The 14,670-nt window shown below is 36.5% G+C and overlaps 1 long non-coding RNA gene across 1 annotated transcript; it reads left to right on the forward strand.

Annotated features, from left to right (window-relative positions):
* The first annotated feature begins 7,661 nt into the window (after positions 1 to 7,661).
* LOC138362360 (uncharacterized) lies at positions 7,662 to 8,379 on the forward strand. Its single transcript, XR_011227605.1, has 3 exons — positions 7,662 to 7,743; positions 7,973 to 8,065; positions 8,256 to 8,379. It is a non-coding gene; the product is annotated as an uncharacterized lncRNA (long non-coding RNA).
* The last annotated feature ends 6,291 nt before the right edge of the window (positions 8,380 to 14,670 follow it).

Raw genomic sequence — 14,670 nt, forward strand, 5'->3', positions numbered from 1 at the left:
TTGATGTATAAATGGTCAACGCTCAACAGAGTTAGTATAAATGTATTAGTATAAATCTTACTTGTCTCATTGTTAATTCACATTCAATGTCAACTTGTGGTTTTGATGTGGCACGTTTGGCCAAGACACCCCACCCCATTATGCACCCCATACCCATCTTGTGGGCGGTTGTGGAAAGGGTTACAGAGGCACATAATGGGCTCAGGGACTGAACCCCACAATTCATTTAGCTAAGCAAGTTACAATCTTGATGAGCTAGTTACAAAATTCAATATAAGTCATCACATCAACAATGGGTTCGAGATCGACCTCAAGTACAGGTTCTAAATTAACACTTTCCTGGATTTTCGACTTGGAATTACGGGCGTTTTCCCTAACCGCTTGTCGGATCACGACGTAAATTTACGGTGCGGTTTAAAATATTTGTAAAAAATCCAGTTTAAATCCGATTTACTTGGGGTTTGTTTCAAACTCCGCGCCATGAAATTCCTGTTCTCTTGGGTAGGCCGCAAGTCACGTCGGCCTACTGGGTCACGTGACAGGCCCATTGTTTTGTTGTCACGTGGAGCAATCGGATCTCTCTCCCCTCGCCCAACCTACACAATGCAGACACAAAGAAAGTTCAGAAAAGAAAACGAGTTCGCAGGGCAGATGGAACAGTAAGACTACAGCAGGTTGTGGTGAACAAACCACAGGCAATTGTTGACTACAATAAGTTCATGAAGGGTGTTGACCACTTTGATCAAATGGTAAAGTATTACCATTTCGCCAGGAAATGTCACAAGTGGACCAAGAAAATAACATTTTATTTCTTGCAAATGGCATTGCAAAACGCTTATGCATTGTACAAGGCCAACACAGATGATCGAAGGAAACTAACTCTGCTCTAGTTCCATGAAGTTGCTATTTGGTCTTTATTGAAATTTGACAAGGCAGAGTGGCCTGCAACAACTACACCATCTCCACATCTAGTTCATGCTCCAGACATAAATCATGACACTGGTCCTGTGTATCCTGCTGCTGACCCGTCAACACCTGGCCCGTCGGGTGTGAGGCGCCCTCTCTTCACGTCTACACCTAGTGCTGAAGCTGAATCTGATGAAGATAATTCATATTCCACATTAGTGTTTGAAAACAATAGTGAGAGCGATGATTCAGACAGTAGTTTATTGCCAACCCAGAGACAACAGCGACGTGTTCAGTGATATCAAAATGAGCGCTGTAGGATGACTGTGAGGCTGGCAACAAACGAAAGAGTATGAACATTTACTTCCTGTTTGGGTGTCACGGCGAGTCATCTTCGTGTTTATTTACTTCGTGGTGGGATACCAAATGCTTCGGTGACATTTTATGCATATGATCTTGTAGAGAATTTTATTGCCAACGCATTGATACCAAAATGAAAAACGTAGCTCGAGAATTGAGGTTAGGAGCGTGAAAAGATTATAAACTTTTTTGTGTTTACGCTTGAGCGCCCAGAACGCCGCGCGCACAACCCGCTTGTTTTTCCAGCTAGTGCCGCGCGCACTAAAGTGTGCAGTATACACACCATAATGCACCAGTACACACAATAAGGTACCAGTACACACTATAAGGCACCAGTACACGCCATAAGGCACCAGAACACACACCATAAGGCACCAGAACACACCATAAGGCACCAGTACACACCATAAGGCACCAGTACACACCATAAGGCACCAGTACACACCATAAGGCACCAGTACACACCATACGGCACCAGTACACACCATAAGGCACCAGTACACACCATAAGGAGCCAGTACACACTATAAGGCACCAGTATATACCATAAGGCACCAGTACACACCATAAGGCACCATTACACACCATAAGGCACCAGTACACACCATAAGGCACCAGTACACACCATAAGACACCAGTACACACCATAAGGCACCAGTACGCACCATACGGCACCAGAACACACCATAAGGCACCAGTACACACCATAAAGCACCAGTACACACAATAAAGCCCCAGTACACACCATAAGGAACCAGTACACACCATAAGGCACCAGTATACACAATAAGGTACAAGTACACACCATAAGGCACCAGTACACACCATAATGCACCAGTACACACTATAAGGCACCAGTACACGCCATAATGCACCAGTACACACCATAAGGCACCAGTACACACCATAATGCACCAGTACACATCATATGGCACCAGTACACACCATAAGGCACCAGAACACACACCATAAGGCACCAGTACACACCATAATGCACCAGTACACACCATAATGCACCAGTACACACCATAATGCACCAGTACACACCATAAGGCACCAGTACACAATAAGGCACCAGTACACACAATAATGCACCAGTACACACCATAAGGCACCAGTCACTCCATACGGCACCAGTACGCACCATAAGGCACTAGAACACACCATAAGGCACCAGTACACACCATAAAGCACCAGTATACACCATAAGGCCCCAGTACACACCATTAGGTACGAGTACACACTATAAGGCACCAGTACACACCTACAGGTATTTGTTTCTGGTGTGGTGCTCATGGGATCTGTTACAACCTTCTAGGAAGCTTTTAGGGTCAGGATTGACATTACAGTGCAGCGTTTTATATATATAAAATACACATGAGAGTATGTGCAGGGACTTAATATCTAACATATTCAGAGATTTGAGTAAGGGGTCCATATATACTGCCCGGTTGCCTGAAATGCTATATGCCTACTATATTGGCTTTAGGTATTGTATGCACTAGCTCTATCTATAAATCCAACATTATGTTTGTAAATCAACTATGTATGTACTTTCCTGAATAAAATTGACTTTACTCTACACTTATATGCTCTGTGGATTTGTTATCCCCTATCGTTTGGGAGAAAAAAAATGACTAATACGTTCGGCAAATGACTTTGACTTCAACTTCACTTTGACTTCGTTCATGTCATCTTATTTTCCGTAATATATAAAGGTTATGACAATGCAATTATATTATTGTGTGCAAATAAGTTGGAAATTTCATGTACCCTAAAAATAGTAAAATAAAGAATAAGAATAATTAAATAATTGTTGTAGTAAATTGTCACACGTTCATCATACGCAAACGAACACACAGTGTGGAGCGTCAGTAGACCAAGGTCCGCGCCATTTTAAAACACGGCTTCGAATGTAAGTAATGTTTTTCTCGTACTAACACTGTGTATGCAATAGATTAGGTCTTGAATTCACAAATTTAGTTGTTACATCTGACAGAGTACGTTAGACGGTGTAATGCTGGTCCATGTTGATGTATTTGTGGGCTTGGTTGGTTTAAATGTGATGGCACACAATATGGGCACCCCACAACATGCTGTTGAAGTTGGAATGCATGGCATAGGCTCCTCAAACAATGTTCTTTATGTGGTCCTCAGGTGATAGTTTTCTATTTAGAACCACCCCTAGATCTCTTTCTTTATCAGAATTCCTTAAAGATTTCTCACATGGTTTTCCTAATGATAGATTGTGGTCTGTAAGGGACAGGTGGGATGTATGGATTAGTTGATAATAGTTCCAGTCCACCTGTAGACAGGAATCTCACATCAGCTTATATATTATACAAGGATAAGATTTGATAAATTCAGTTATTTGACTGAACACTGGCTCTGTTTAAATCAGAGATTTAAACATACATAGTCTAACCTAGCTCCATAACTAACTGCCATTAGCCGGCTCTGTTTAAATCAGAGATTTAAACATACATAGTCTAACCTAGCTCCATAACTAACAGCCATTAGCCATCCATGCACAGCCATCAGCCGGGCCATAGACCGGCTATTTTGCTTTTTTCCCAAGCCGGTCTATGTTTTTTTTCGATGCCTCAGTGGCCCATGCACAGGTCCGTTCAAGGGGATTAAATAGCCGTTCTATGGCCCCAGGGTTTGTATTTTATCAAACCCTTATTAGAATAATAGATCTCGTAATAATTTTGCAAAAATAGTGGCATTTACTATTTTAAAAAGCTCGGGTGCAGGGGGGGGGGGGGGTTGTGTAAAAGCCTGGTTTGTGCCTCGGAGAGGCTATGGGATCCAGTAAGATCGTCCTTCCTTTCCTCCCTAGAATCTGGATGTAGCAGGTGCTCAATTGTCAAAAGTGAAAAATTGGGTTTGTCTTCCGAATGCACCATATCTGTAAATTTTTTAATAATCTTTTAAAAATAGTAAATGCCACTATTTTTGCAAAATTATTACGAGATCTATTATTCTAATAAGGGTTTGATAAAATACAGTAGACTGCCTACTGGATAATAGTTCCAGTCCACCTGTAGACAGGGATCTCACATCAGCTTGTATATTATACAAGGATAAGATTTGATAAATTCAGTTATTTGACTGAACACTGGCTCTGTTTAAATCAGAGATTTAAACATACATAGTCTAACCTAGCTCCATAACTAACAGCCATTAGCCATCCATGTACAGCCGGGCCATAGACCGGCTATTTTGCTTTTTTCCCAAGCCGGTCTATGTTTTTTTTCGATGCCTCAGTGGCCCATGCACAGGTCCATTCAAGGGGATTAAATAGCCGTTCTATGGCCCCAGGGTTTGTATTTTATCAAACCCTTATTAGAATAATAGATCTCGTAATAATTTTGCAAAAATAGTGGCATTTACTATTTTAAAAAGCTCGGGTGCAGGGGGGGGGGGTTGTGTAAAAGCCTGGTTTGTGCCTCGGAGAGGCTATGGGATCCAGTAAGATCGTCCTTCCTTTCCTCTCTAGAATCTGGATGTAGCAGGTGCTCAATTGTCAAAAGTGAAAAATTGGGTTTGTCTTCCGAATGCACCATATCTGTAAATTTTTTAATAATCTTTTAAAAATAGTAAATGCCATTATTTTTGCAAAATTATTACGAGATCTATTATTCTAATAAGGGTTTGATAAAATACAGTAGACTGCCTACTGGTTTTACCTGTAATAAGGTTTGATACAGATGATTATGATTATGGTTTTGGCCTCCACCACCCTCTCACCTAACTTGTTCCAACCATGTCTACCACGCAGCTTGCGAAAGTTAATTTTCTAATATTTCTGTGGCATCTTTGTTTGGTTACCTTTTACAATATCTTCTTTTTATTCTACCATCTAGTTTTGGCATTTTATGCCTCTAACCTGGGAGCCACTTATTGGCAAGTTTATACCTTTACCAGTTGATGTGATTCTTTAGATATGGGCACCATATCTCCAGGTGTCCTACACAATTAGCTTTAATTAAATTTTCCAAAATTATCACTTACACTTGTAATACAGGGTTCGAGGTTCCCTATAGTGTCCTTTATTGAAGTAGAGTTTAACAACAATTTCAATGTCCCTATTTTCTTTTAGATTATATCTCAACATATAATTAATGTCCAACAGGACATGATTACTCTTTCCAATGGGAGGATGGTATTGAATATTTGATCTAGTACTGATGGAATAATTTATATAATAATCACTAGAAATTATTTCGATAAGAATTTGAATTTATGCATGTCTTTGTTTTGGCATGCCTCTATTTCCATATGTTACATTTCTGCATGTCTCCAATTCTGGAAGTGTTCACTTTTGCATGTGCCTGACAAGGATGTTATATGCACCAGCTTTAATTATCACACATTGTATATAATGAATGACTTATTTTTAGAATTTTAATACATATTGCATCTGTCAATACATTATTAACAATAATATAGGTAATATGGTAGTCTAATGTAGAAATTTGACACTCTTTAACAGAATGTACGAGTATAAGCGAAAAAAGCGACTCCAATACAACAACAGATGGATGCAAGTATCAAGAAGGCTAAAACGTATACACAAAATGCATCCAAATACAGCTGTACACACTAGTGAACCCATTAATCTTACTGAGGCAGCATCAAGTTCAGAGATTGAGTCGTCAGACAATGACATTAGTTCTTTTGAAGCCGAGTCAAATCAAGAGTATGGATTAGGCTCTGAAATTGATGATTTACACATGAATCTTACTGATATTCATGATGTATTATCTAATTCTCAAAGTGAGGAGGAGAATGATGACCATGATAATCATCATTCACTTGTTTACCCACAGAATTTATTAATTCAGTGGGTAAACAAGAATGGTGTTACACACAATGCTGTTGATGAATTATTAAAAATTTTGAGGCAAATGGGAATTGACTACTTACCAAAAACAGCTCGGACACTAATCAGTTCTGAAAGGTACATAGAAACTCAGCAAAAATCTGGAATGAAATATGTCTACTTTGGGTTAAAAGAGGAACTGTTAAAAAACATAAGTAGATATCCAAAAGCAACTATAAAAGGACTGAGACAATTATTATTGTCATGTAACATTGATGGCCTTCCTATATTTAGAAGCAAAAATGATGCTTTGTGGCCAGTTCTCTGTGCAGTAATGAATATTAAACCTTTGAAAGTCTTTCCAGTTGTCCTCATGTATGGACGTTCTAAGCCAAGTGATTTAAATTTCTTATATGATTTTATATCTGATATGGATGACCTTTTGTTGCATGGGATTCAGTATGGTAACAGAACTATCAACATAAAATAACAATGTGTAATTTGTGATGCACCTGCTAAGGCTATGGTGAAGTCCATAAAACTGTTTTCAGGTTATTATGGCTGTGACAAATGTGAACAGAAAGGTACTTGGATGGGGAAAATGACATATCCAGAAGTAACAAATTTAACCATTAGAACAGACACACGCTTCCGTAATCAATCTAACTCGCAACATCATCATGGTAAATCACCATTCTGTGACTTGAACATAGACTTAATTGCAGCGTTTCCCATTGACTATATGCACCAGGTGTGCCTTGGTGTTATGAAGCGACTTCTTGTCACCTGGATACGGAAAAACACATTTAAATTATGTAGCCGCCAGATTTCTGAAATTAGTGCTAGATTGGTGAGCTTAAAAGATTTTGTGCCCAATATTTTTGCACGTAAACCACGAGGTTTGGAAGAAATTGACAGATGGAAGGCAACTGAATACAGACAGTTTCTTCTCTACACAGGAAAGCTTGTATTGAAAGGTATTCTACCCCAAGAGATGTATGATCATTTCCTTACTCTCAGTGTTGGTATAAGTTTTCTTGTTTCGCCCACATGTATGTCCTTAAAATACGGCAAATATGCTCATGACCTTTTGCTGAATTTTGTATCAAGGTGTGGTGATCTGTATGGGAAAGATTTTCTAGTCTACAATGTTCACAGTTTGATTCACCTAACAGCAGATGCTGAGGAACATGGTACTCTTGACAGTTGTTCAGCTTTTCCATTTGAAAATTATTTGCATCAGCTGAAAAAGATGGTCAGATCAAGTAAAAATCCAATTGTCCAAATTACAAAAAGAATAAAGGAGGCTGAAAATACCATGATTTATAAAACATCTCCAGATAATAAAATTTCTCATAAATTTCCTAACAATGTATATTCGTTACCTGGATATAATTGCTGTGAAGTGTTAAGGACTGTACACAGCTGAAGAAGTGAAGAAAATTACTTCATTGTTAGGGTATATCCTTTTCAAAGCACAATATTTACTAGTCCTTGTGATTCAAGAATATTTGGGGCCTTCAATGTTAATCCACGTAAGGACTTTTTAAAAAAAAGTGTATAGGATTAACACATCAACCAGAGGAATGTTAATCAAGAAAACAGAAAGTACTTATATCTTCTTGTCAATACTACATGATTTATGACTAGTAAGTTTCTTGTGATTATGTTTTTGATTCTTGTGCAAGCTGTAGGAATACTCTTTGCTTACATTGCAAACTTTTAACTTTAGTAAAAAGTATTGTTCACCATCATAACATATTAGAATTAAGGTTAACATTGTTGTTTAGTACTACTATATAAAATTAGTGACTGCTTATTTTCTTAGACACTGATAATGTGCTGCAGAAAATGTCCCTAATCAGTTTAAATTTGTAGATGGCTGAATCTGAAAATAAATACATCGTTGTGGAAGATGAAGAAGGAGAATTGTCAATCATCCATATCAAATGGATGTTTAGTGCATCTGATGTAAGTCAATATATATATATATTGTTTATTTGCAAAATTAAAACATTAGTATTTAAAATATGTGTATATGATATATGTTGATAGATTTAGAGATATATATGTATATAATATATGAAATACAGTGGGGCCTCGATTTATGAGACATACATTTACATATAAATATATTTACAAATATATGTCCCCTTTCCAGGGATCAAACGTGGGCTATTGGCCACGTGAAAACCAATCATCGAAAGCCAAAAGAGGAGAAATACCAGACCCATCAAAATGGAGACGTTTCAACATCAGCAAGATTTATTCCATTGATAGTAATTAAATACAAGCATTGATTCATATGGTTAAATCAAAAATTTCTCAATGTTTTGATGTTATACAACGTTTCGTAATAATGAATTATATATACTCTAATTTTTATTATAGGTACTTGGGAACTTGCTCTAAAACACCTTAAAAAGGCAGAAGAAACGTCAAATATGGAAAGTGACACAGACACAAGTTATCACCATAGGGCAGCAAAATACAGAAGAATACCAAATGATGTGGATGGAGGTATGTAGGAATGAATGTTTAGAGTTATTCAAAATAATTGTTAAAAAAATGAAACATGATTGGCTTAATGGAACAAATAATCTTATTTACTAGGTAATATATTTTGCTAGGTAATATATTAAAATATATATATAGATATATGTTAATAGCTTTTCTGAATGCATTAAACGTTTTTGTTTCAGACAGTGAAGATTCACCACCAAGAAAAGTAACTGTTTCCATGCCCCGAAAGACTGCCGAGTGTAAGCTGACTCTAGATGAACATCAAAATAATATGATACAGGAATCAGGTAATTTAATTTAATTGAAAACATTTTATTTCTTTTTGTATGATGGTTTTCTTTTTAACAGAACAAGACAGAACTGATCAGAACTGGACAGAACTATTTTGTATTTAAAACTATTTTGTAAATATTTTCTATACAATGCTAATACGCTTCCACCCCTGACAGAATCTTGTGGGACCAGCAAGTCTATCTACAGGCCCAGTAAAATACCTTCCCCTCAAACTCCTAGACAAGACAGAACTGGTAAGCTTTAAGTAACTGGAGAAACATTTACATACACAGATAGTAACGTACTTGTGTATGATTTTAATGTAATATATTTTTACCAGCCTTCAGGGTGATGGAAACACTTTAAATGGTGTCGCTCCATTGTGTGAAACAAATTTTTTTAATGCATTCATAAAAGCTATAAGCTAATGTAATAATTCAATAATTTCTATTTGTAGTTTTATGTATTTAAAACTATTTTGTAAATATTTTCTATACAATGCTAATACGCTTCCACCCCTGACAGAATCTTGTGGGACCAGCAAGTCTATCTACAGGCCGAGTACAAAACCTTCCCCTCAAACTCCAAGACAAGACAGAACTGAAAGCTCTCCTTTCGAAAAATCTAGTAAGTACCGATTTATTATGTGTTGATTCTTTATTTTTTGTTATACATACAAGAAAATACATTGAGGGAGAGTACAGACTTGAAATTTTACATTCTTGTAAAGCAAGTAAGTAGATGATGGTAGTATCATCAAACAATACAGGTTTAATCATGTTAGAGACATAAAGCAGATCATTGATGTATATAACAAATAGGAGGGGGTCTAAGGATGCTGCCCTGTGTCACCCCTATCATAGAATGGGAGAGGTTACATAATTGAAGGCTACATGACAGTAGCCCATTTGACAGTGACCTGACACCAATGTGTCTGTCACTAAAATAGGATCCACTAAGGATCAATACATATATCATATATATGCAACACTAAATGCTTGTTCTAGTAAGCCTTTTTTTTTTTGCAGTAACAGAAAAAATGGAATACATAATGAAGGAATTATCAAAATTGACATTTTTATCAGGGGATATCCTGAATATTGTCAAAATGACGGAAACCCATATGTCAAAAACACATGGAGATATACCAATCCTGGAAGACATTCTTCCATCCCCACTTGAAACTGTTGAGCAGGTGGAAAGTCTGTCACACGAGCTAAAAGTTAACAGTGAATATAAAAAGAGTATGGTAAGTGTTGCTTAATTCTTTTAGCCTGAGTATGGTAAGTGTTGCTGAATTTGTTTAGCCTTGTACATATGTCTTTTGATTAGTTTTTTTGCGGATGAAGGAAGGTGGGGTGGCACATAATTGATTGTTCAGTGTTATGTTTAAGGTACAAATAAAACAAAAGCAAAAGTTACTCAAATTCGTTGATTCTTGTAATAGTTAAGAAGGAAAATATTTTAATGCTATTTATTTAATACAGTTGGAAATTAGAAAATCTAATGTTGAGATTGAAAGATATATATTATTCTCTATTACCTTACAGCTTATGCATTATTTTAACAGGTCCAGACGCTGTCTCAAATGGGCGGTGCAAGCTGTGGAGACACAGTGAGACGAATGATGAGGAGGATAGGGACCTATGGGGTCTGGTCTCAGTATTCACTCGTTGGGCGCAAAAGGAAACGTGTCTTCAAAACCTTGGATATTTGTAATGTAATAATAAGTACGTAAATTTGACATTTTTTTGGATTATATATGTCTGCATGTATTATATATTATACTTGCATGCTTGTTAATGACTTGTATTCTAGTCTTGTGGGTATCTCCTTTCTCCTACGGGCCAACTGCTTTGTTCTTACCTAGCATTTTGCTTTGTTTGGGTATGAATGTTTGTGTACCTTCATTGTATATTTTGCAAAATTTGCCATATATCTCATTATTTACTCCTCTGCCTAGCAACAAGTCTGTCTAATTATACTCAATAACTATTTTTGAAAGTTCCCCATAGTGTCCTTTATTGAAATAGAGTTCATGAACCGTTTCAATGTCCTTATTTTCTTCTAGATTATATCTTAAAGTATATTTAAATGTTATTGTTATTAAATGTTATTGTGACATTGCATTGCAATTGAGCTGCGTTGTTAACCATTCTGTTCATTTCATGAGTATATTTTATTTTCTATTTTTTCATATCATTTTTTTTATGTGTTTTTATTTTTCAGTGATGGGAATATCAGATCATTTGATGTTCCCATCAGAAAATTGGGAAAGTCAGATCTTTTGATGTTCCCAATTTTCAGATGGAAGCATCAGACCATTATGGAATGCATGGGACGAGGTAGTTTAGAATGGTGGGGGAGGACGAGAGGGGGGATGGTGGGGAAGACGAGGGAACAGAGGAGAGGGTAATGGTGGGGAGGACGAGGGGACTGGGGATGGTGGGGACAGGGGAATGGAGAATGCTGGGGAGGACAAAGGGGACGAGGGGACGGAGGAAGACTGGAGAACAGGGGAACACCTAAATAAAAGCCAACAATGTTATTACTCTGTGGCTTCTTGTCTCCTGACAAAAAGAATTATAATTATATATATTAATTAATTCTTATAAATTTCCAGAAGCCTGTATCAACACCCACACTAATGCAACTGAAAGAGATGTTGAGACAAGTATTGCTGGTATGTTGAAGAACGCCCCAAACAAACACGGTGGAAACAGATACAAGGTAAAGTTTGCCAATTTGCTGTAGTCTAATTCAATCTCTTTTTAGTAATCTTTGTGAACATTTATGCTATGAATAAGATAAAATAATGTAATTGATTTTGACTAAATATGTAGATATATTTAATTTTCTGAGCACTAATAATGAAAGAAAACCAAAATAAAAGGTGGCTACTATCTCTAATAATGGGCTGGAATAATGCAGGATATAATAATATATATATATATAAATATATATACATATATTTATATATATATATATATATTTATTTATATAAATATATATATGATATATAGATTCTATTCTATTATTCTATTCTATTCTATAGTTTTATATAGATTCTTGTTTTAGTTTTTTTCTATAATATGGAAAGGGTTTTTAATTAATAAATTAAATATTATATAATAAAATAATGTATTATTGAAAACAATTAGTAACAAACAATATTTCATTACAGGGTGGTGAAGCAAGAAGACATGTGCATCACACAGCAGACTTGGATATGACGAATACTGAAAATGGCGGAGAGCCTGGTGCATGGCATACCGCTGAATCTTCTCTAATGTCTATATAGAAGAATCTTTGTTTCTGTGTGTATATATGTATATATATAATTAATAAAATATATATATATATATATATATATATATATATATATATATATATATATATATATATATATATATATATATATATATATATATATATATATATATATATATATATATATATATATATATATATATATATATATATATATATATATATGTCGTACCTAGTAGCCAGAACTCACTTCTCAGCCTACTATGCAAGGCCCGATTTGCCTAATAAGCCAAGTTTTCCTGAATTAATATATTTTCTCTAATTTTTTTCTTATGAAATGATAAAGCTACCCATTTCATTATGTATGAGGTAAATTTTTTTTTATTGGATTTAAAATTAATGTAGATATACGATCGAACCTAACCAACCCTACCTAACCTAACCTAACCTATCTTTATAGGTAATGTTAGGTTAGGTAGCCAAAAAAAACTAGGTTAGGTTAGGTTAGGTAGGTTAGGTAGACGAAAAAACATTAATTCATGAAAACTTGGCTTATTAGGCAAACCGGGCCTTGCATAGTAGGCTGAGAAGTGAGTTCTGGCTATTAGGTACGACATATATATATATATATATATATATATATATATATATATATATATATATATATATATATATATATATATATATATATATATATATATATATATATATATATATATATATTAGTATATTTTGGTAGCAGTCTTTCCTGTAGACATATATTATTAAATATGACCGAAAAAGTAAGATTAATAATTCTAACACGAATTTTCTCAATCTTTCGTACATTACGCTTCACTGTTGGAGGTAAATCAAAAATCACTTCTCCAAAATTCATTTTTATTTCTAGTCTGACGCGACACGGGCGCGTTTCGTAAAACTTATTACATTTTCAAAGACTTCACAAATACACAACTGATTAGAACTTACGTATCTCTGCTATTATATCTACATTTGAGTGAGGTGGGAGGGATGATGTGGCATATAGTGATGTGGCATTAACACAAGACAGAACATGAGGGGATATTAATAGGGTATTAAAAGTATCAACACAAGTCAGAACAGAAACAATGGGTATTGAATAGAAGTGTTTGTAGAAAGCCTATTGGTCCATATTTCTTGATGCTTCTATATTGGAGCGGAGTCTTGAGGTGGGTAGAATATAGTTGTGCAATAATTGGCTGTTGATTGCTGGTGTTGACTTCTTGATGTGTAGTGCCTCGCAAACGTCAAGCCGCCTGCTATCGCTGTATCTATCGATGATTTCTGTGTTGTTTACTAGGATTTCTCTGGCGATGGTTTGGTTATGGGAAGAGATTATATGTTCCTTAATGGAGCCCTGTTGCTTATGCATCGTTAAACGCCTAGAAAGAGATGTTGTTGTCTTGCCTATATACTGGGTTTTTTGGAGCTTGCAGTCCCCAAGTTGGCATTTGAAGGCATAGACGACGTTAGTCTCTTTTAAAGCGTTCTGTTTTGTGTCTGGAGAGTTTCTCATGAATAGGCTGGCTGTTTTTCTGGTTTTATGGTAAATCGTCAGTTGTATCCTCTGATTTTTGTCTGTAGGGATAACGTTTCTATTAACAATATCTTTCAGGACCCTTTCCTCCGTTTTATGAGCTGTGGAAAAGAAGTTCCTGTAAAATAGTCTAATAGGGGGTATAGGTGTTGTGTTAGTTGTCTTTTCAGAGGTTGCATGGCTTTTCACTTTCCTTCTTATGATGTCTTCGATGAAACCATTGGAGAAGCCGTTATTGACTAGAACCTGCCTTACCCTACAGAGTTCTTCGTCGACTTGCTTCCATTCTGAGCTGTGGCTGAGAGCACGGTCGACGTATGCGTTAACAACACTCCTCTTGTACCTGTCAGGGCAGTCGCTGTTGGCATTTAGGCACATTCCTATGTTTGTTTCCTTAGTGTAGACTGCAGTGTGGAAACCTCCGCCCTTTTCCATGACTGTTACATCTAGAAAAGGCAGCTTCCCATCCTTTTCCGTCTCGTAAGTGAAACGCAGCACGGAACTCTGCTCAAATGCCTCCTTCAGCTCCTGCAGATGTCTGACATCAGGTACCTGTGTAAAAATGTCGTCAACATACCTGCAGTATATGGCCGGTTTCAAGTTCATGTCGACTAAGACTTTTTGCTCGATGGTACCCATGTAGAAGTTTGCAAACAGGACACCTAGGGGAGAACCCATGGCGACCCCATCTACTTGCTTATACATGTGCCCATCCGGGCTCAAGAAGGGTGCCTCTTTAGTACAAGCTTGGAGTAGTTTCCTCAGAATACTTTCTGAGGAAAGAGCCTCGTTGGACGTAGAATCGCTGTTTACCAACGTACCTGTGGACGAGACAATCGGAATGATAGCCGACAGAGTGTATCGTGATCCAGCCTGTACTCCTCTTGACATGCCAGAAAGTATTCTGAGGAAACTACTCCAAAGTATTCTGAGGAAACTACTATATATATAT

Source organism: Procambarus clarkii, chromosome 8 (genome assembly GCF_040958095.1).
Source record: "Procambarus clarkii isolate CNS0578487 chromosome 8, FALCON_Pclarkii_2.0, whole genome shotgun sequence".
Classification (NCBI taxonomy): domain Eukaryota; kingdom Metazoa; phylum Arthropoda; class Malacostraca; order Decapoda; family Cambaridae; genus Procambarus; species Procambarus clarkii.